The sequence below is a fragment of the Marmota flaviventris genome, chromosome 2 (genome assembly GCF_047511675.1).
Source record: "Marmota flaviventris isolate mMarFla1 chromosome 2, mMarFla1.hap1, whole genome shotgun sequence".
Taxonomy (NCBI): domain Eukaryota; kingdom Metazoa; phylum Chordata; class Mammalia; order Rodentia; family Sciuridae; genus Marmota; species Marmota flaviventris.
In genome coordinates this window covers 200,153,279-200,176,311 of record NC_092499.1, presented here as the reverse complement: position 1 = coordinate 200,176,311, position 23,033 = coordinate 200,153,279, and the positions used below count along the sequence as shown (strand labels likewise).

General features: G+C 48.8%; 1 long non-coding RNA gene across 1 annotated transcript; it reads left to right on the top strand.

Annotated features, from left to right (window-relative positions):
• Positions 1-12,763: 12,763 nt before the first annotated feature.
• On the top strand, positions 12,764-18,455 carry LOC117794682 (uncharacterized). The gene is made up of 2 exons (XR_004618530.2): positions 12,764-13,349; positions 17,548-18,455. It is a non-coding gene; the product is annotated as an uncharacterized lncRNA (long non-coding RNA).
• Positions 18,456-23,033: the final 4,578 nt, after the last annotated feature.

Genomic DNA, 23,033 nt, shown 5'->3' with positions numbered 1-23,033 from the left:
GGGCCCTGCCCAGAGCTGCAGTCTGCCCCGAGCGGCAGTGGGGCTTCAGAGCTGGCTGCTCCCGGGGCCTTCCTGGGATGCCCTAGAATCGTGAAAGGGACAGCCAGGTCGTCCGGAGGTGGGGAGCTGGGTTAATTGCATCCTAAGGAGGCTGCCGGGTTGGAGCTGCTCTTGCTCCTGGGCCGCTGGGCGCGTCGCTTGACCTTTGTGAGCCTCATCGTTCTCGTGTGTAAAATGGACTTAGAGTGAAATGAGATGGCGAGGACCTGAGACTTGGCGAGCCGGAGGCTCCCCAGTGCTGGGGACTCTGGCTTCTTCAAAGATCCCTGCGTATTAACCGCTTGTCGTAAGACACAGCACAGCGTGTTACATCGGGACACCCTGTGACCACCACAACGCTCCTGAGCTAGTCTGTGCCGAGCTCCACGCCAATCACTGCTGGTGTCAAACGCACAACCCTCTCACCACCAGCCCCCTGGCTGAATCTTCAGAGGTCTCAGCAGCTTCTGCTGACTTCGGGTTTTGCAGCCCAGCCCTGCCTGAGAGGCAGATCCCCTGCCTGAGACGGGTCCTGGCCCCCATCAGCACCCAGGCAGCCAGGTCACCCGGAGAGGCCCAGGCAATGTAAACCTGAGGGGCTCAGGGTAACCAACACAGGCCCCCAGAGCCCAAAGCAATGTGGCTGCTCTCCCTGTCACCAAGAGCTTGCAATGTGGGCAGCTGTGTCTCCTGAGGGGCCCAGTGGTCCTCTGCTCAATCCCCCAGCAACGCATGGAGCAGGTGCAATCATACTGTCCAGTTTACAGATGTGGAAACTCGGTGACCAAAGGGGAAAGACTCTGTGGCCCACCCTTCTGCGGAGTGCCCTGCTGGACTCCCTCCCTGTACACCTGGCATCCCTGAAGTTTTAGAAGCTAATGCTAGGTGGCGCTGCGACAGGCTCAGGTTCATGGAGACTCCGAGGCACTTGAGGAGGGCACTCTCTGCCCAGTGTACAGATGGGCAAGTTCAAGCTCAGTGAGAGCAGGGACTTTGATCACAGCCATCGCCCCCCCCCCACCTTCCTCCCATTTCTCCTCTGAAGCTCACATAAGGAAACACTGTTACTATCCCCAACTACTTAAAGGCACAAACTGAGGCTCAGAAGAGTGAAATAGCTTTCCCTAGGAAGTTAGGAGGGTACAGAGTCCAGGCTTCAGTCTTGGTTGCTGTCATGTCACAGTGTTTTTACAAGTGCTTGCTCTCTGCCGAGAACATGGCATGCTCTGCAAACTCCTACTCATCCCACAAAACCTGGCTTAAGCATTGGCTCATATCCGCGGCCTTTCCTCCACCTCCTTGCTCCCTCCACGTGTGGTCACTCGGTTTTCCCTCTCCCAGGCCCCAGATGTGAAGTGCAATTACTTGCCCACACCTGTGCCCTGCTCTCTGCCGTGCTGGGATTTCGAAGACAGGCTTCGTCTCCTGTCGCTCAGAGCCCATCTGTTTTGCATTGGGGAGCCCCTTCCTGCTCTGGAGGAACCAAGGCCCCTCCCCAACTCCAGAGTGGGCTCCTGACCAGTAGAGCCGGTCAGCATAGTCCATCTGGACTGTGACTGGTGGGGAGAGTTGGTTCACAGAGTCAGGCATACTTGGGAGATTTTCTGGACTGGAGAGAGGAGCCCTTGGGCTCCCCCAGCCTGGGGGAGATGGTCCAGACTTCCCAGAGCCATCGCATTCCTCAGAAGGACAACACAGAACAGGGGGAATCTACAGAGAGAGGTATTCTGTGGTTCCCGGAATTGCCTGACGAACACCTGGTTCCAGCTATGCCTGAAGGCAGCCCTTTGGAGGGCTGGAATTGTCAGTCCTACTTTCCCTGCCATCTCCTTTCCCCTCAGCCTTGGATGGGAAGAGGTTAACAGATAGAAATAGTCACAATCACAAATCCAAGGTGGGCCAAGGAAGCCCCCACCCCCCCACAGTATGAGGCTCATGGCTCTGCTGCCTGTCCCAAGGCCAGTGCCTTCATGACCAGTCACCTATCTGCCTCACGCAACAGGTCTACGTAGCCTTCCAGGTCCACCCTCTCAGGAGAGACGTGCACAGTCCTGCCTGAGGCTTGTAGACTTTAGTCTCCTAGTAGCCATGGCCTGGGACCCGGATGGAAGGGGAAAGGAAATGCAAAATAGTGCAGGGTGGAGAGCACTCCCCCCAAGCCAGGCACTGAGCACGGTGCTACGTGATCTGTCCGCCACCACCATCTCAATTACTCCGTTTCACAAATGAGGAACCCAGAGCTCACAGAGGTCACCCCAGGCTGGGCAGCTGGTTCATGGACAAGGTGAGTCCACTCCCAGTAACTGGACTCCAGAGTCTGTGCTGACTGCTGACCATGTAGCTTCTAGACCAAGGGAGGTGACAGGCCAGCCAGACCCAGCCCTGCAAAGGCTGCCCCTGCCTCTCCCTAGGACTCAGCAAGACCTTGGAGGGCTGGCCTTGGGCACACTCCCTGCCCACAAGGGCCCTTGGAAGTGTGGATTCAGACCAGAGCAGGCCCTGTAAGACTGACGGCACAGCCCATGGACCTCATCCTGGTAAAGAAGTAGACAGATGCCCTTGGGCCTGCCACAGTTCAGAGAAGCAAGGTCCTGAAATCCCATGCACAGGTCCAGCTGCAGGCACAGAGAAAGGACAGCAGGAGCCCTGCTGAGGGTGTGACCAAGCCGATGAGTTCACAGGCTGACACAGTGGAAGCAACTCTCCGGCACCGATGGGGATGGGCTGAAGTCAAGTGCATTGAGCTGAAGCAGAAAGGGCTGTCCCCTTGGGAAGTCCAGGAAAGGGCTCACATTGGACACAGCTGGATCCAAGACTCTGCAACCCGAGTGTCACAAGTCCTTCTCCCTGCAGCTGTCCCAGGGCCCAGCGCACCCTCAGGTCCAGCTCCTGAACTCTGAGCTAATTCTTGCCCTCAAGGAATGGAAGATGCTGATTGGCCAGGGCTGGTGGCATGGAGGATGCCTGGGCGTAGGGAAGGATGGTCACCTGAACCCCACGCTGGATGAGGAAGCGCCACAAAACCAGTGACTTGGGGAGAAGGTGGGAGGACAAGTCCTCTGCACTGTGCTTCAGGCCAGGTCCTGCCGTCCATGCTCAAAGGCAGCACTGGGGCAGAGCGCCTCACACAGGTCATGCTCGGAGGTCCTGACTCGCCTCCCTGCTCAGCCATCACCGTCTTGAGGTCCTTGATATTTTTTAAGAAGGACCCTGCACTTTGATTGGCACTAGACTCCCTGAAAACTATGAGCAAGGTGTGACTTTGAGCTACCCTCTGTCCCTCAGCACGAGCACACACACAGCCTGAATTCACTGGCTCTGTCCCTGCTGGAAATTCCTTTAGCATCCTGAAGTCCCACAGGAGCCAGCAGGGAGAACTTCTCAAGGTCTTCCCCTGAGGCATGAGTGGGACTGGGTGCTTCTCTGCAAGGCTGGAGCACCCAATCGCCAGGCCTCTTCCTCGTCAGGCCTGGCTTCCTGGAGACGCCCACGTTTGTGCCCCCATCAGCAGACTGCCGTCCTGGCTCTCTTGGTGTTGGCTGCCCAGGGCACCTGCCTGGGTGCAGCACCTGGTGCAGCAGTAGCACTTGGCCCACTCACGTGTCAACAGGAGTGTGCTGTGAGTGGCAGTGTCTGACAGGGGTGGGCAGAGCAGGGAGCGTGTCTCATGGCCCAGACCACTGCTGTCTGGAGAGTGGGGGATGCTGCTTTTCAGGAGCTAGAACAGTCCAGGGTTTGGTCAAGGATCAAGGATGGGGATTTCTGAGGCAGAGACTGTCTGGTCACCTTTAGAAATTCCCAGCCATCAGCCTCGTGCCCATGATAGGTGCACAATAATAAAACAAGCAAAAATAAGGATCAAAGGGGCACCAGGAGAAGAAGGAATTTAACTTGCAGGTGAGGAAAATGCTTTTGAAGGAGCTGGGTATGGTGGCTACATCTGACTAGCTGCTCACTAGGCAGGGACTGGAGGATTGAGAATTCAAAGCCAGCCTGGGCAACTTGGGAGACTCCATTCAAAAAAGTAAAGTTCAGAAAAGTCAGTGTTTAAAGAAAAAAAAAAAAGAACTTTAGAATTAGATAGAGGTGGGGGTTACACACATTGTTAATGTAGTAAAAACCACAGATTGTTTGTTTTACAATGATTAATTTGGGGTTTGGGTGTTGCGCAGTGGTAGAGTGTTGCCTAGCATGCACAAAACCCTGGTTTCCATCCCCAGCACTGCAAAAATGAAATGATTAATTTTATATTACGCAGATTTCACTTTAATAAATTACTTGTTTTAAAAGAGAAGAAATTCCCCTTTTAAGAAAAGACATCACAAACCAGGTATGGTGTCACAAACCAGGTTTGGTGTCGCACACCTGTAATCCCAGCAACTAGGAAGGCTGAGGCAGGAGGACTGCAAGTTCAAGGCCAGCCTGGGCAACTTAGCAAGATGCTGTTTCAAAATAAAAAAAAAAATAAAATAAAAAGAGCCAGGGTTGTATCTCAGTGGAAAAGTGCCCTAGATTTAATCCCCAATAGAGAGAGAGACAGAGAGACAGACAGAGACAGGAAGGAAGGAAGGAAGGAAGGAAGGAAGGAAGGAAGGAAGGAAGGAAGGAAGGAAGGAAGGAAGGAAGGAAGGAAGGAGGGAAGGAAGGAAGGAAGGAAGGAGGGAAGGAAGGAAGGAAGACGGGCACACAGGTTCCTGAGAGTGGCTGGGTGGTGTGGGAGGAGACAGGAACTGAGAGTGGGCACTGAGTACCTGCATATGTGTAAGAGTGAGAGTGTGTGTTTCTCTCCAGGGCACTGACACTCTGCTGTCCTCCGGAAAGCCAATGCAGGGGTTCTCTTAAGTTCATACCTAAAGCAAAAGAAAATCAGCACAAGCAGTGGTCTGGGCTGAAATGTTTTGTTTCTTTTAAGTCCTATTTTATGGTAAAAATCCAGGAGACATTTGCATTCTCTCCACTCACATAAACCTTACTCCACATCCCTCAGTGGCCCGGAGGAGCATACCCACCTCCCGCAGTCCCTGGGGTGCACTCTGGGGGCTCCCAGAGGGCACCAAGCCAGAGCGGGGACCAGGGAGATGACCACTAGCACTTCCCGCTGCGTAATGGCCCAGGCGCCCTCCAGTGGCTGCAGGGAAGAGTGCAGTCGGGCCTGTCCAACTTTGCCCAGGCTCTGTGTGACCTGTGGTGTGAGCAGTGCTCACTTGGTGAGCAGGCTGTGGATCCCTTTGAGTTCCCTAAAACTCATCCGAGTTTGTACTCTCGTCAGTTTGTGTCCATATCACATCATATTTCTTTCCATATAAAAACAACTTTTCTTTCTTGGTACTGGGATTGAACCCAGGGACACTTAACAACTGAGCCACATCCCCAGCCTGTCTAGCTAAGTTGCTTAGGGTCTCACTAAGACCCTAAGGCTGGCTTGTTGGTTTTGGGCATGAACCACCGAGCCCAGCTCTTCCAATTTTTTTTTTCTTTTTTTTTTTTTGGTGCCAGGGATTGAACTCAGGGGCACTCTACTACTGAGTCACATCCCCAGCCCTATTTCATATTGTATTTAGAGACAGGGTCTCACTGAGTTGCATAGTGCCTTGCCCTTGCTGAGGCTGGCTTTGAACTCACATCTACTGCCTCAGCCCTCCAAGCCACTGGGATTACAGGTGTGTGCCACCAAGCCCAGCTCTCTCCAAATCTTTAAGTACAGTCAATGCCTGTTCACAAAGTCTCCCGAGGCCTTCCAGAGCCACTTCTGAGTGCCCCAGTGCCTACCCCCCACAGGGGCCCAGAACCACATATGGAGAGCCATGGTCTGCCCCCAGCAGGACCCTTTCTGCCTCTTTCCTCCCTGTCCCCATCCCTTAACCTGTCACCTCAGTTCACTTTCAGCTTCCCTGCAGAATTTTAGGAATGATGTAAGCTGTTTAAAATATCGTCGAGGTATCACTCAATAGTTAAAAACAAATGCTCAGAACGTAAAATGGTGTGGTCACCTTAGAAGACATCTCGCAATTTCTCAAAAAAATAAACAGAATCACCCTGTGACCCAGCAAGGCCACTCCTTGGTATACACCGAAAGAACTAGAAACACACGTTCCCCAGGAAATCTTGTCCGTGGTTGCTCAGGGTAGCATTTATCATAATAGACACAAACTGGGAGCACTCCAATGGCCATCGACTGGTGAGTGTCCGGTGAACTGTCGCCGATGCATACAATGGGATATTATCTGAGATCAACAAGTACTGGTGTATCAAGACGCTACAACATGGACGAGCCTGGAAGAGACCGTGCTACGTGAAAGAAGCCAGTCTGCAGAGTCCATAATACCATCCATGTGCAATGTCCAGAAGAAGCCCTTCATAAGAACAGGACGCAGCGTAGTGAGTGCCGGGGCAGGGGAAGCGAGGAGGGGGGCTCCCTGGCGGGGTGGTGAAAATGTCCTGGAGGTACATTGGCAAGGGTCACACAACCTTGGGAGTACACTGCAGACCACTGAGTTGTGCTTCATAGTGCACCTAGAGTGCAAATCATCTCCATTTTAAACACCATCAGTACCGTCCCCTGCTTGAGGGTCTACCACATGGCAGATGTTGGATGCCATCTCGTGACCCTCCTGGCAGTTGGGAAATGACCAGCCTCCAGAGCTGGAAACACATGGCATTCATGGGATGTGTGCCACACTACCCCAGCCCAGCTCTGGGCATCTCTGCTGTGGGTCCTTGTCCCTGAAACCTTCCAGGGAACTGTCACACCAAGGAGTAGGTCCTGGTGAAGACAGGCTTTGCCCCTAGGCCAGCTCCCAGTGACAACATGGAGAAAGGTGATTGCCTCCTGGAGCCTGACCAGGCCTTGGATGGCCAGAGGCTGTGGCCACAGCTGTTCACCTGCTCCCTTTGCTTTGTCCTGAGAAGGTCCACACAGTAATAGGTGAAGCTTCAATGGCCACAAGGCCCCTGCCCTGCAGAGCAAGCCCCCACAGATGCAAAGAACAGGTCTGGCTGCTGCGTCAGAGTGTCTAAACAGAGAGCTGGACGAGGCCCGTGGACGCCAGTGTGCTGACTCTTGACCAACACGGCCAGGGCCTTGTGCCAGCCCCCGCTGTGCCACCAGAGTGAATGTCCCAGGCTAAGTCCATCGGACAAATGCATGCTCACAGCCCAGCCTGTGTGGGCCCTGGACGAAGCAGCTACTAGAAGATGGCCCCCTGGGGATGGCAAGGACTGCAGCATGCTGGCTTTCAGTGAGGGAATGCAGGACTGGGGTGGCAGCCCTTACACGACACCTTGGCTTTTTCAATGGATGTGGGACTTGAGGCCTGGAGCAGTGAGTGTCCCTCTAGTGAGTGTTTCTGCAGAGCCAGGAGGGGCGACCCTCCTGAAGACAGGAAGAAGGCCAGGTGGAGACCCCTGAGGTCTGGGAGGAAGGACACCATTTGCTAAACTGCTCGCTTCATCTTTTAGAACCACATGGGGTTTGGACTCTGTCCCCTTTGTGTGAACATGAAACCAGCAGGTTAGCGTGTATACCTTATACCTGTGACTTCCCCTGGCAGTGTCCCCTGTAAGGTGCAAGGCTCAAGCATGACTAGGGGGACACTGCAAGGGGAAGTGCTGTGACCTGATGTGGACAGAGGCCCTGGCCAGCCTCCTCCCCCACAGACTCCTTCCCTCCTCTGCTGCTGGATCTGTAGGGGTTTGCACAGCAGCAGACCCACTTTGGAGCAGGGACAGTCTGCCGTGTGACTCGTGCCCTGCTCACCAGGGTCAACCTTGGCAACTTGCTGTCCAGTGCAGTTATCAATGGCACCCTTTCTACCCTCCAAAGTGTCCTGGTTTGATCCCTTTTCCTGTGGGAAACAGAAAGTCCTGTGGTCCATTTTCAGGACACAGTATTTAGCCTTAAATGTAAAATGACGTAGGATGTAAGAAAGGCGGCTGGAGGGGAAATAGAGCAGAATGAAAAGTTACAAGCAGTTAGAACCAGAGGGTAGAAATCCATAGGCCCCGATAGACAGGAGGGGAGACAGGACCAACAGAGGTAAACGTGCCAAGGCGCTCCGTCCAAAGGAACTCCCCCACCAACAGAGAAGAAAGGGAAGTGGGGAAGCTGGATAACTTCGATAACCCAATAGGAGACAGTAAACACTAGGTAAACCCTAGGCTTCGGGAAGACTGTGCACCCCCGTAGTACTCAGCCAACGAGGAAGCAGGGGAGTGACCTTGAACTCTAGGGCAGAGAACACTGGTTGTGCCCAATCTGTGTGTCCCTACCACCAGGCCCCCGATCTTTTTTTTTTTCCTTGTTGATAGACCTTTATTTATTTATTTATATGCGGTGCTGAGAATCAAACCCAGTGCCTCACACATGCCAGGAAAGTGTGCTATGGCTGAGCCCCAGGCCCAGCCCCAAGGCCCCCCAGCGTGAAAGATCATCATAAAAGGAAAGCCTCACTTTTTGCTGTTCCTTGTCTCTCCCAGTTTGTTCTTTAGATTTGCACAGGTGAGTGTGTTCCTCACAACTTGGGGGCCCATCTGGGACCTCGGTGCCAGCCTGGATTGGAACTGTGTTGGAGAGGGGAGCTCAGCCCACCCCTCTTTGAGTGGCCTGCTCTGCTCCCATGTCCTGTCCCCCACAGAAGCCATAGGAAGGCCTGAGACTGTTTGGGAGCACAGTGAAAGTGACCCTGGTGGGCAGGGGTGCAGTGGGGAGGGGAGGCAGGCATCCTGGGAATCAGGTGGCTTCATCAGCTGAGGTGGGAAGACTGGACCCGGAGTCCTGCCCTGGTGGTCGGGAGTCTTGGGAGGATGAGTGTGTGGCGGAAACGGGTCCTGGACAAGTGAGAGTGGGCTCCGGATCTGCGGTTCCACTCTCCCAAGAGGGAGATGGACAAAGCAAGAGGTCAGAGCGTGCAAGAAACCTCCAATAAGGGGGAGCCCAGGGGACCCAGGTGTGTAAGAAGTCCCCAGGAAGGGGGCTGAGTACACAGGGGAAACCCAGTTGCAGGAAACTACCAGAAAATGGGGAATAGACATTCTAGGTCTAGGGACAGGGAAGGACAATGGAAAGGTCCATATGTACAAGTCTTCTTTTCTTTTAAAGAGCCCTAAGCAGGGAAAATAGGCAGCGGTGGTAGTGGGAGTAAGTCTGCCCCTGTGGAGGATGAGAGGCCACTGGAACTTTGATTTCAGCGTCCACCAAGGCTGACAGACTCCACCAACACTCCCAACTGCACAGGCCCTTTCCATGTCTGCGCCAAACTCTAAAAATCTGTGACAGGCTCTGTTTCAGTTTCTAAAGGGTCAATTTGCATTGGTAAGCGTGAAGATGGCTTTGAAATTACTAACCTACATGTTTTTCTCGGAGGCCTGCCAATCAAAAAAACATGACCTTCTATATCGTGTTTAAAGTTCAATGTCTATTGCTTTTAAAGATTTTTTAATTGGCAGGAATAAGTGACTTAGAATGTTAACTATACCTTGATCCCTTGGATTTCATGGGTAACCTAAATTAAACATGGTGTAAGGGTCCCACGAAACGTCGGAGAAAGAGACCACCAAGTGACCACTCATGCAATTGGCAGAAGGGGGATTTATTGAACCAGCATGCTGGGGCTCCGTGCCCACTCAAGAAGGGAAAGCAGCCAGAGCCCCGAGCAGGGGCTGAGCACTGCTTAAGTACACTTTTTGGGGAGGGCGGAGGGCTTTGTATACATCAGAACAAATCATCATGAGGCGCGGGAAAATTGAACAACAACTCCTAAACATGATTAGTTCATTCATTGGCGGGAACAGGTCAGGCTGGAGTGATAGGTCATTCCTAAGGAGGGGGTTACATTTAAACTGATTGGTCCAGGCCCTGCAATGCCTTCGTGCGACCATACAGAGCCTTTATTAAACAACCAAATAGTCAGGGGAAATATTTACTGGGCAGTTCCAAGCATTGTCTTAACAGCTACAGAAATTTCAGGTTTTGCAGGTAGCATAGGAACCTAACAATACCTAATCCTTTACATTTTAACTCAGACCTTGCAGCTTAGAAACTTTACAACACCCGGTCTTTTACCCTTTAACTTCAATTTCTTTTACCCTTACATTGGGTAAGTTAGATTTAACGTAAATATGATAAACACTTATGAATGTGTTTGTTAGAGAAAATGTCTGATTAATTTATAAAGTTAAACATCAGCTGCTTAGCTTAAATTTAAGTGCTCTTGACTTCTTAAATTCTATGCAGCAACACATATCTGGGTCTATTCAATGTGTTCTCATAAGCTGATAAACTGAAAAACAAATTTTAAGGTTGCTTTGATTCTGGGCCTAAAGTATGCAAAGTAACTAAGAGTTGGGATTTTAACAGGTGTAATTTTACAGGCAAGGAAAACAAAAAGTCTCATCTGCATTGTTATTAAAGTACTGTAAAAAAAAAGTTAACTGTTTTATCTTATTGAAAAGGAGAAATTTGTCTAAATTCTGAAATTTAATAAGGATATTTCAGAATATAAATTTTAAAAGGGTCTGGAAAAAAGGAAAGAGATATAAAACATTTATAGGTATGGATGGGGCTGGAGATGTGGCTCAAGCGGTAGCGCGCTTGCCTGGCATACATGCGGCCCAGGTTCAATCCTCAGCACCACATACAAAGATGTTGTGTCCGCAGAAAACTAAAAAATAAATAAATAAATATTAAAAAATTATCTCTCTCTTTAAAAAAAATTTTATAGGTATGGAAATGTAAGGGTAAAAGAAATTGAAGTTAAAGCGTAAAAGTTAAAGGGTAAAAGACCAGGTGTTGTAAAGTTTCTAAGCTGCAAGGTCTGAGTTAAAATGTAAAGGATTAGGTATTGTTAGGTTTCTATGCTACCTGCAAAACCTGAAATTTCTGTAGCTGTTGAGACAATGCTTGGAACTGCCCAGTAAATATTTCCCCTGACTATTGGTTGTTTAATAAGGGCTCTGTGTGGTCGCACGTAGGCATTGCAGGGCCTGGACCAATCAGTTTAAATGTAACCCCCTCCTTAGGAATGACCTATCACTCCAGCCTGACCTGTTCCCGCCAATGAATGAACCAATCATGTTTAGGAGTTGTTATTCAATTTTCCCGCGCCTCATGATGATTTGTTCTGATGTATACAAAGCCCTCCGCCCTCCCCAAAAAGTGTACTTAAGCAGTGCTCAGCCCCTGCTCGGGGCTCTGGGCTGCTTTCCCTTCTTGAGTGGGCACGGAGCCCCAGCATGCTGGTTCAATAAATCCCCCCTTCTGCCAATTGCATGAGTGGTCACTTGGTGGTCTCTTTCTCCGACATTTCGCGGGATCCTTACAGAAACACTTTAGTAAAGAAAGCTGGAAGAAAAAATGTTTCTGGATGAGAAAGTATTTTGTAGGATAAAGTAATATTTTTGTGCTAAAGTACAAGATGAGAGAGAGGAACCAAGGATGTAAAAAAGATATAAAATATGTAAGTAAGGGGCAGAAGGTTTGTAGAAGATAAACCTCAAAAAGTTTTTGTTTGTGATTAAGTTGGCTACAATTGGTACAGTCAGGAAAAGCTATTTGAGGAATTTTTTAAGGTCAAATTCTAATGAAGTAACACTAAACAAAGTCAAAACATTGATCTGTTCTTGTCTACCAAAATAATTTCTTGTGTCCATTAGGTTTTATTACTAAGGAAAACTAAGCCTTAAAGGAGTTTAAATAATTACTTTGTAACTGGTGAAATAAATAACAATTATTTTAGGTTATTACAATACAGTTGATACTCTAAATATATTTGACTAGAGATATGTATACATCTGAAATTAAATATGTGTGAAGCTTGTATAATGGTTATGAAGCCAGATTTAAAATTAGGTAGTCAGGGTAGTTAGGTAAATCGGGTCTAATATCAAGTGAAATCTATAATGGAGGCCATGCTGAGAATGAATTCCGGGAAACTCTTGGAATGTTAATGAAGTCCCAAGAAAAGCCCTAGGCCCAAAGTCCATCCCAAAGAAATGTTAATGAACAGCCCCAGCAGATTTGAAGGTAGCCCATCCCAAAGGAATGTTAATGAAGTCCTTCCTGCCCAGATTACTTCTTTGGCCCACCTGTGTCCCAACCCTTCCAGCCTTCCCACCTACATTCCATCACTGAAAGAACTATACAAAGGGGAGACAACCACACTTCCATGGATTCCACCTCTTGGGTCCCCTTCATCCTCCGGGAGAAGTATTTTCTGCTGTCCTTTAATGAACTTCTAATTTTCCACTCTGACCTTGCCTCGGCGTGCTTCTCTGGTGTTATTCTTCAACATTGGGGAAGCAAGGACTCTCACCGGTCAACAGCCGTAACAGTTATATAAACATTTGTAAAATGAACGTTTATGTAGGTTCACAGGCAAAATAACCCATAAGTGCTCCCTTTTATGCATTATATCTCACATAAAAGGGCCACACTTCCATTTGAAGAGCTGACTTGTAGCTGTTTGTTTTGATTAAGCCTATTTCTGATCATTAACACTCTAGGTCACCTGACCTCCAATCAGAGAAATCTAAAGGACCTAGAGAACAAGAAGCCAACTACACATTGTGCAAAGAGGAGGATCACTGGAGAGGGATCTGTCCCTGATACTTCCAAGGAAAGCCACATGTGGTCAGCAAGACTCTAACCCAGCATTACAGTTTTGCACAACCGGTAAAGGAAAAGCTTTTTGGCAGATGGCACAACTGGTAAAGTGTTGGGTGCAGAGCAGGCTGAACTGTGTTGTCTGCTGGGCAGGCTGAATAGATGTTGGCTGCAAGATAGCCCACGCACTCAAACCCCCCTCTATCTGGTCCTTTATCACCTGTTTGCCTCAAGTCTGAACATTCAACCCTGCTTAAGGCTGAACACTTAACCCCCCCCCTTGGGCCAACAAGGCAGCTTGCAGACCCAGAGGCCCCATTAGATTTGGGCTATAAAAACTCCCTCCTGCCAGGCCCCCCTCTCTCTTGCTCTCTCTCTCTTGCTCCCTCTCTCTTGCTATCTCTCTTGCTTTCTCTGTCTCTCTCCTGTGTGCGCTTCCTCCCTCTCTCTCTCTCTCTCTCTCTCTCTCTCTCTCTCTCTCTCTCTCTCTCTCCTTTCTTTTCTCTTTGTTGCACTGCTGCAATAAAGATCTTTTGGTTGCTCCGAGTGTTGTGGTCACTTTCCTTTCATTGGTGCCGAAACCCGGGAGAGGGTTAAAACCCACTTTTGGGTCCCTCTTCCTTTGGAAGTGCCACTCACCGGATGGCCTGAATCCAGGCCTGAACCCATTTTCTCGACTGCCAGAACTCCATCCACCACCGACCTTCGATTGGTGAGTTTCCCCTTCCTGGAGTCCTAAACCCAGTGGTGGTGTCAGGAGGATTTGGCCGTTGATTGTCCGGCAAACCTCTTTGCCCACCTGTGGGGAGGAAAACACCCCACCACAGCCTTTAAGGCTACGGTGGCCCTCAGGGACTCCTTCCTAGGGCAGAATAGACTCCTGGGTTCAAAATTATTCCCTTCCCTTCCCAGCTATTAGTTACCGGCATAGGCTTTATAGGTCTCCCTCAAGGACTGTGTAACCTCCAGGGACACATAACAGAGAACTGAACATCACAGTCCACCCAGACCTTCACCATTTCTGTGGCTCTCCTAAAATCCTAGTCCTCACACCTTCAAGACTCGGCTGCTAGAGAGAACTTTACCCTCCCCTTCCTCCCTCTTCCCCTGTCTCTCTCTTTCCCCTCTTTCCGGCTCTGCAAGTCTCCGTCCTCTCCAGGAGGGGTCCCGAAAAGAAAAGCCTTGGCCAAGGTCTCCCACGGCTCCGGCTCCGTCCAGGACGAGAGCTTCGACTGTCAGGATTCGGTGACGACCAATCTCTGCAGCTCGAACCTGCCACTAAGGCACTCCTGATTTTTGGCTCTAGCGGGGACACCCCTTTTGCCAATAAATCAGTTTCCTCCTTCTCTCTTATACTACGGTTGCGTCTCCTTCCTTCTCCTCTATACCAAGTTTGCATCCCCTTCCCTCCTCCTTATACTACTTTGCGACATGGATAATGTGTCCTCTCTGCCGGTCGACTCTCCCCTACAATGCCTCTTGGATAACCTCAAAACCCTCTCCTTGACACCAGACATCAAACCCCCAAAATTGATCAAATATAGCACCCAGGCCTGGCCCACTTATCCCTTAGACAACCAAAGCAGATGGCCCCCCTTTTGGGTCCCTGGATCCCTCCATTCTAAGGGATCTCTACAATTACTGTGAGCATTCGAAAAAATGGGTAAAAAGCTGCTATATCAAAGCTTTCTTCTTGCTTGTGCTCTCTGCACCTCTTGCAGACCTCTGCAAATTCTTCTAGCTTGCAAACCAACACCCACAACCACTGATCCCCAATCTCCTCCTCCTCTGGACTCATCCACTACTTTTGACCCTCCTGATGAATTTCCACCCTATCGCCCAGCTCAAATAGGTCCTCATCCTCAACCTTCTGCCCCAGCCCCCCCATTATCTCCCCCACCTGAACAACCTGACTTCTCCTCTCCGCTCACTAGATCAAAAACCTAAACAACCATCTTTCCTCAAAACATTGCCTCTTTTCTGAGGTAGCAAGTACTGAAGGAATCCCTTCACCCACTCACTCCTCTCTTCTCCTGTCAGTGCCCACACCGGGTCCCACCAGGTCCTCTTACCAGCTAACCCAAAGCTCAAACCAGCTGAGGAGAGCCCTTGGACCCCTATCAGAGATCTGGTGAAAATGGCCTTTAAAGTTGCTTTGTCATCACTGAAAACAGGTTACTAAGAATTGTCCCTTACAGGCTTTTTTGGGATATTCACTCCCATTCTCCCCTCTGCTCTACCTGTTCTGCTGCTCAAGTTTTCCTTGCTAGGGAAAATCCTATTCTTTTACATCACTCCTTCCTCATTCTCAGATCCACCGAGCTGCTCTCAGCCCCACCTTCCCATCTTCCCCTCCTTACCCAGGCCCACAGAAAAGGCTTAACTGACCTTCTCCAGAAATCTTCACCATGGCTGATTTTAGGACTTTCAGTAAAAGAATCTCTACAAAAAGTTCAATGTAGATAAACTTCCTATTTTCCTGTTGCCCTGTTTTACTTGGTCACTGGCTGGAAAAATCAGCACTCCAAAAGCTAGACACCCCCTTACTAGTTTTTCACAAAATATGTAAAACAAGGCCTCTGGCCTTGAGCTGGGGCTTCACAGAGAAGGCTACATGTCTAAGATAAGGAGGTTACCAACTGGGCTCCATGATAACAGCTGGCAGGGGTGGGGAGGGTGGGGGGAAGAGGAGAGAAAGGGAAGAAAAAAAAAAAGCTCTCCCTCTCCCAAGTGTCCTTGAAGGGTTAACTTGCCCAGAACAGAGGGAAAAAAAAAAAACTGCTTTTTGTAAACTTCTGCAGACTACGAACTTCTGAGCCCCTTCCCTTACATGTTGGGTACAAAATTCTGAAACAACCTAAACTTGGGGTTCAGGGGATTAATTTATTACAGCAGAAGATGTGCCCTCTAAATCCGGCTGCAACCAAATAAAACTATTTCCCTATCTTCAGTGCTATCTTAGGTGCCTTGCCTTGTCTGTTCCTACAACAGTATAATTCTATATACTTAAACATTGTTCATGTTTTCATGAAATGGTCAACAGATGTGATTAATTGTGTGCTGCAAATAACAAAATATCTCTTATTAAAATGAAATAATTTGCCTAAATTCAGAAATTTACAAGGATTATTTAAAAATGTAAAAAAAAAAGAAAGAGTTAACAAATAGGAAAGAGAAATTAGAAGGTTCTAGGTATGGATTTAATAGAAGGAAAATGTGTTTCTGGATAAGAGAGTCTGTTAAGTAAATAAGAGGGTTTAAGTAAGTGCTAAAGAAGGTCTGTATATACAACTATGGTTAAACAACAACTGTTATTTTGCAATATTGTAATATGTTATTTCTCTAAAAGCTAAACTTGACTAATATAAAAACATCAATAATAATTGTGGTACTATTACTCTTCTTTGTACATTGAATGTGCTCATATTTTCCAGGTATATGTCATTAAGATAGAAGCTTTAAAAAAAAAAGTATATCAAGCTGGTGTTCTCCAAAAGGTTGCATGGTTATTTTAGGCTTATAAAAATAACATATTGGAGATTTATTTATATCATTTAATGTTTTATAACTGGACCTGTTATCAATAAGATTAATATAAAGTTCTATACACTAGGTACAATTTAAATGTAATATCATATTGTGTTAGCTAGTATTCATGTGACATCAAGCAACAATATATGTAAACTTTATAAAATAATATTAAAAAAAAAAGATCAGCTTCAATACTAGAACACTTTACCTAAGATTTATAAAGAGCCCTGGCTTACCTGAGATAAGGCTGTGCTTCCCATCTTACTACATGTAAGAATGACTCCAAAGTAGGCCAAACTTCAGCTAAAGCCCAATACTCTTAATTTAGGGTGAAACTGACTTTGCTGGATGTTTATGATCAAGATTTAAGTTAAACTAAAATGGCCAAAAAAACCAATATTTGGCTCTGGCCCTCTGAGTCAGTCTGAATACAGGGAACAGGGAAAGAGCTTTGCAACTCTGGGCCACATAACCTCCTGATCAGGGAGATTAATGAGACCACTGGAGAATAAAAAGCCAATCAGTGCATTTGCTGTGAATAGGAGGGTCATTGGAGACAGGAGACATCCCTGATGCTTCCAAGGAAAGCCACATGGTCAAGCAAGACCTGGACCCATCCTAGCGCAAATGGCACTAGCAGAACTAAGAAGCTGCTCTCAGGTTCCCCCACGAGCGACCCCTATGGGAACTCAGCTGACTCTTAACAATAGATAGAAACAAAGTCAATTTTGACCAACTTGGTCTTAAACACCTACCAAAACCAGTTAAGCCAAAACCAGTCATTCCTGGGAGTAATGAAGGACAAGAACAGCTAGAAAAGAGGAGACAGCAACTAAGCCAACAGGCTCCATGGGGAATGTTCAGTTAAGTATGGCCTTGACTCCTCTCCCTCACAGGACCCCTATTAGTCCTCTCTATGTTTCTCCTAATAGGACCCTGTCTATTAAATTGCCAACAGAAGTTCATGCAAGATCAGATACATAAATTCACCAACAAGCTGGTCAATCAACTACTTCTTTAAGACTACCAGCCCTGATGCCCAAGATGGACACCTATGACTCATGACCAACTCCTCTGGCTCCAGAGACTCTGTGCCCATCTAAAACCCTCTCTAACCCTTTTTCCAATTTTCACAACCCCTCTTTCACTTCCTAGGAATGAGAACTACTCTCCAGCACGTCCACTCTGCTTATTCTGTCTGCTCTACAGTATCCCCACAAGGAAACATCAAACCTAAACTCCCCCTGGTACCACCATGTCTCCTACCTTAAAAAGGCACTTGTTCCAAATTTCCAATCCTGGACTTCCACCACGCCCACCAAACACAAAATTTCTCACCAACCCTCTTCTTCTTTTACTAATCATTATTCTCTCTCAAGTTTTATCTCAAACCACAGATACCGCTTCTACATCCAAGCGACATGACACCAGGATGACATCACCCACTCTCAGTTTATGGGTCAAGGCGATTGCCCTTCCACTGGCTGCAAGCGGTCTGTCACCCTTAACATTACTGGATTCAACCAAGCCACCTCCAATACTTCCTAGAGTCCCTGCTACAGGACCAGTGGCTGATACCAAGAATCTCCTCCATCTAGGACTGGTTTGATGCCATCGAGGACTTGTGGCTTCAAGGAACTTTTATGGACTTTACCCCTACCACAGTAGTTGTCTGTAGCCACTGAGTGTTATTTCTGCCCTGGTGTTCTCAGACCTGTCCCCCGAACATTCCTCCACTTCCCCCTTCTAGGTCTAACGCCACCCACCATTAAGCAGGAAGAAGCCAGAGGACTTTATGCTGTCCCCCGTGTCACTTAGAAAAACAAAAAGGGAGGAATGTTGGGTGCAGAGCAGGCTGAACTGTGTTGTCTGCTGGGCAGGCTGAACAGATGTTGGCTGCAAGATAGCCCACGCACTCAAACCCCCCTCTATCTGGTCCTTTATCACCTGTTTGCCTCAAGTCTGAACATTCAACCCTGCTTAAAGCTGAACACTCAACCCCCCTTGGACCAACAAGGCAACTTGCAGACCCAGAGGCCCCATTAGATTTGGGCTATAAAAACTCCCTCCTGCCAGGCCCCCCTCTCTCTTGCTCTCTCTCTCTCTTGTTCTCTCTCTCTTGCTCCCTCTCTCTTGCTATCTCTCTTGCTTTCTCTGTCTCTCTCCTGTGTGCGCTTCCTCTCTCTCTCTCTCTCTCTCTCTCTCTCTCTCTCTCTCTCTCTCTCTCTTTCCTTCTTTCCTTTCTCTTTGTTGCACTGCTGCAATAAAGATCTTTTGGTTGCTCCGAGTGTTGTGGTCACTTTCCTTTCATAAAGGAAAGGCTAAGGGGGCTAAAAATTCTCTCATAAGTTCCCAAGAGTAATCCCTGACAAATCTCAGCTGACTGTTAACAACAGATAGGAAAAAAAGAAAAGGCCGAGTTTGACCTGGCAGGAAATTAGAATCTGGCACAGCCATACGTGGACATTTGAAAGGAAAGACATAGTTCTTTTTGTATTGTAAGGGACCTGCGAACGACAGAGGAAGAGACCACCAAGAGACCGTCTCATGCAACAGCAAAAGGGGGTTTATTGAAGATCCAGCGCGCTGGGGCTCCGTGCTCACTCAAAAAGGGAGAGCGGCCAAGAGCCCCAAGAACAACTTGTGCAGGGTTTATATACATTTTTTAGAGAGGGCAGGGACTTTACACACGTCATAGTCCCCTTTAACAAATCATCATACACCACGGGAAAATTAAACAACAACTCTCAAACATGATTAGTACATTCATTGGCGGGAACAGGTCAGGCAGGGGTGATAGGTAAGTCCTAAGGCGGGGTATACATTCAAATTGATTGGTTTAGGCCCCCGGGGTGCGTATGTGCTGAGCTGCACAGGTCGGGTCATTAAGCAACTAGGTGGTCAAGGGGGGGGATTTCAACACACATCTAATGGGCAGTTCCGGGAATTATCTTAACTGCCACAGGAATTTCAGATTCTGAGTGCAGCTTAGAAACTTTACAAAACCTGGTCCTTTACATTTTAATTTCAATTTCTTTTATCCTTTCAGTATAACTTAAGATGTACATTTATGTCAGCCCTCCCAAAAGTAAGTAAAACTGGGAGGTTATAAAGGAGGGACTTTTTAATACATGAGTGCCTGATAAACATCACAAAAAGCTCTGTCGGAGCCCCAAGTTTGTTCTGAGTCAATCTGAGACTTACAAATCTTCCTAACTTCCTACAGGGCATACTTTAATCTGTATTTCTGGGTCTTTCTTGCTGGTATGGTTATCTAGCCCTGATATTTATAATGAGCTGCTATATGGGTCTCCTTAGTTGGGAAAAACTATAGAATTCCCTACCACGGAAACTAAAAGCCAATTTCTAAGAAAATATATACTGGCCGCAGCCTCCCCTTTAACTCCTTGCTCAGACTGCCCCTCTGGAGCTCAGGATTCACCACCTCCAGCTGGTGATTTGGCTTTAATCAAGACCTGGAAATAAAGCAAGCTTCAACTGAGTTAGAAAGGACCTTCCCAAATGCCCTTGACTGGGCCAGCTATCCAGACTGCTCAAAAGGGGAGAACTCATCACCATGGGCAATCCCCACCTCAGAAAGTTAGCATGACCAGGATGGATGCTCCACCAAAGGGCACAGGATCAAAGTAAAGATGAGACTGCTAGAAATGCTAGAAATACCTCATGGTGCCGTGAGGACACATATGCTCCAAAGCCGTTCGGCAAGGCACACTGTACCTCTGCAGGAAAGGGTGCTACACAACAAAGCCTGACATGCAAGGGCACTGGGGTGGGCGCACAACCTCTTCTCTCCCTACTGCAGAGTTGCCCCTGCTGGCCTAACGGGAGGAGCCTGGGGTGACAATCTAATTGATCGGCTAATTTTAAAACTGGGGAGGAAAAGGGAAGGGCTATAGTTAAAAGGCTACATTTGGATCTGACTTCCCAATCAAGGCGAAATACTGTATTTTGAAAGTCCTATGGTCCATTTCCAGAACACAGTGTTTATCCTTAAATGTAAGATGACTTAGGACTAAGAAAGGCAGCTGGAGGGGAAATAGAGCAGAATGAAAAGTTACAAGCAGGTAACAGTGGAGGGTAGAAATTCACAGCCCCTTGACAGACAGGAGGGGAGAAGGAAGCTCCCAACCCACCATAAATTGTGTAGGTGCTAGGAAGCCCTCAATTCAATGGGACTTTCCTGCCACAAGAGAACAAAGGGAGGTGGGGACAGCTAAAGGTGTATTTCTTTAACTAATCCAATAGGAGAAGTAAACCTCGGCACTGGGGAGACTGTGCACCCCGAGTACTCGGCCAATGAGCAAGCAGAGGAGGGACCTTGCACTTGGGGGATAATAAACTGGTTGTGCCCACTCTGTGTGTCCCTGACCACCATGTACCTGACCTCGCAAGATTGTCATTAAAGCAAAACCTCGCTTTCTCCGTGTCTTGTGTCTCTCAGTCCATTCTTTGGGCTTGGACAGGTGAGCATGGTTCTCACGTTTCCCACGTGAAACAAAGTCGTAATTACCCAGAGCCTCCTCTCTGGAGCCTGCACAGGTGGCGAGGGCGGAGCGGGAGACAGGAGCGTGGGCTGGCACTAATGCAGCACAGGCCCTGTGGGTGTAGTGCCCCCTGGCAATTTACACACACCCAGAATAATTCCCGCTACATCACTGGCTTCAAATTGTGGAACTGTCACACGGCTCCAAATCAGAGAGGCACAGAGACCCTAGAGTCAGTTCACTGAAGCTGGTGGCTAGGAATCTAGTTTCCCCTGGAAATGGTACCCCGGGCATCTTCCCCGATCTTCACTCAGATTTGTAGCATATAGACACTGGGTTTCTTTCCCGCTTACTCTTGCACATGTTCCCTTTTATTTGGGGGCAGGCTGCTGTGTCCTTCTGCTGCCACCTCCACCAAGATGGAGGCTTTCTATGTCCTCAGGGCAGGAGTGAGGTCAGAGCCAGTCTCCTGCTGCCCATCCATCCTCCTTCTGTGTACCAGCCTGCCCCTGCCCTCCTCTTCCCCTCCCCTTCCTCTTCAAGATCACTTTTAAAAATGTGGCAAAATACACATAACATAAAATGTAACATCTCAGCCATCTTCAAGTGAGTGCTCGGTCATGTCCAGTGCACTCACTGGGCCGTGAACCACTGTCACTCTCCACTTCTGAGCTCTGTCTTGCAAAGCCCAACTCTACCCACTTAATGGATTCCCAGTTTCCAGCCCCAGCACCCACCACTCTACTTCCTATTCCTCCTCCTCCTATTTCTTCTTCTTCTTCTTCTTTGGTATCAGGGACTGAACTCAGGGGCACTCGACCACTGAGCCACATCCCCACCCTATTTTGTATTTTATTTTGAGACAGGGTCTCACTCAGATGCTCAGGGCCTCACCAAGTTGCTGAGGCTGGCTTTTGAACTCACAATCCTCCTGCCTCAGCCTCCTGAGCCGCTGGGATTATAAGCCTGGCCACAGCAGTCGGCCCTCTACTTCCTGTTTCTACAGACTTGATTACTCCAGAGCCCATGTCACATCACACATGTGTCCTTCTGTGGCTGGTTCATTTCACTTAGCTTCATGACCTCGGGGTTCACCCTCTCTGTGGCAGGTGTCAGACTGTCCTTCCTGTTAATGGCTCTGTTGTAGTCCACTGTGCTCTGGATGGCATCTTGTTGATCTGTTCATCTTTCCATGAGCACTTGAGTTGCTTTGCACGTGGCTGCTGCGCTGCCATGAGCGCCCAGGAGCGCTGGCTTTGCATTCTTGGGGGTAGGTACCTAGAGAAGGGGTGGCTGGTCCAGTGGTAACTCTGTTGCAACTGTTTCATGGAATTGCCACACTGTTTCCTAGTACAGCAACTTTGTATCTTCCTACCAACAGCCCCGATTTCTCTCTGCTCAGGGCTTAGTTTGCTTTGTTGGTGTAGGAAAGCCGTCCTATTGGATCTGAGGCAACTTTTAAATTTCTTTTTTGAAAAATTTACTATTGTGGCAAAGTACATATGACATGAAACTCCATTTTTGCCATCTTAAGGGTACAATTCATGGGCATTAATCACACTGTGACATTGTACATGTCCCCACATCCATGTCCAAGCCTCTCCATTCCCCAAGGAAGCTGCAGTCTCTGAGCTGGTGACCCTCACCCCCCTGCCACACCCCAGTCACCCTGGCTGCCTTGTCTGCACCTCAGGGTGACTCCTCCACCCAGTCCTGTGGTCTCTATCTCCCAGGGCTGAGAACGGTTGTGTGGCCCCCTTCCTGGACCTAGCACAGGCTCCTGAAGCTAACGATGCTTCAGTTGCCCCCTGGAACTGCACTCTGAAGCTTGAGGCAGAGTTGGCAGTGCCCTGGGGACCATGTCCCAGCTGTCATCTGAGAGTCACTTCTGGAAGCCTCGCTGGGAGCCCCCCTCCAGCCCTTCCATCTGGGCTGTATTGAACCCTGCTCTGTGTTGGACAGGGCAGGGGACAGTGCATCCTGGTAGGAAGGCTTGCCTCCACAGGTGGTCATGTCTGGGTGGCACAGGGTGGCCACATCTGTCCAGAGGCAGTATTGACATTGGGATCCTGCCATGGCTGATCACTGGTGTCTGCAAGGCTGCGGGCAGGGGACTTGGTCGTCACCACGCTGCAGCCGTGACAGCAGAGGTCTGCAGGCAGAGGTCCTGGTTCAGACAAGCTGTGTGTCTGCTGCCCAGCCCTGGGCCTGCCTCAGGTTCTCCAGCCGTAGGAGCAGCATACTTAAGGAGATGCCCTCGCATAGGTTCTCATCCCAGGGGACAAGAAGACACCTCCTCCAGGTGGCATTCCAATGTTGGCTGTTCATCAGAAACCTGTAGGAGTTCAGGTCTCCCGTCC